The sequence below is a fragment of the Asparagus officinalis genome, chromosome 6 (genome assembly GCF_001876935.1).
Source record: "Asparagus officinalis chromosome 6, Aspof.V1, whole genome shotgun sequence".
Taxonomy (NCBI): domain Eukaryota; kingdom Viridiplantae; phylum Streptophyta; class Magnoliopsida; order Asparagales; family Asparagaceae; genus Asparagus; species Asparagus officinalis.
The window spans coordinates 77,089,513-77,090,271 of record NC_033799.1 but is presented as its reverse complement, the minus strand read 5'-3'; positions in this window follow the sequence as shown (position 1 = coordinate 77,090,271).

Below are 759 nucleotides of genomic sequence, written 5' to 3'. Positions count from 1 at the left end.
ACGGGTCCGGCTCCGGGCTCCGGGCTCCGGTTTTGCCCGGCGCGGGCCTAATGAACACCCAATATATATACAACTATTAATAAATGGGATCACGGGGCCCAAATCATATTTATGGAAACTTGATGGTTCTTCCTATAAAGCTGTTAATGCCTGTATTTAGAGTAGTAATAATAAAACACTTTACCTTATTCTGCATGTAAACATTTTATCAAGTTCTACAAGACCAACAATCAAATCGAATTAATTACCAAAGATACCCGCAGATACCCATATATAGGCTAAGTATTATAAAACCATCCTTTAACTTTGGACGATTTGCAGAAAACCTCCCTTAACTTTCAAAATATCAGAAAATCCCCATAAGTTTTGGAGTTATAAAAAAAACCGTTTTAACTTTGAGATTTTATTAGAAGACCCCCTAAATTAGGGGTTTTTCCTGATAGAATCTTAAAGTTAAATGGAATTTTCTGATAAAATCTAAAAGTTAAAAGGGAGTTTTTTTTTGTGATAATCCCTATACCTAAGGTGGTTTTCTGATATTTTAGAAGTCAATGGAGGATATTCGTCCAAAGTTGAGGGGTGGTTATCTGATATTTTTACCCCCTCATAACACCCCCTCGTAACACTATTAAATAACTGGGTCGAATTTGGCACGAAAATCAGCCTTTCCTCTTCATTTCATTTGTACTCCTAAAATTGCAATGTATCCACGCATGCTTGCGACGGTCCATACACATAAAAAACATTCATTGGCGAGAT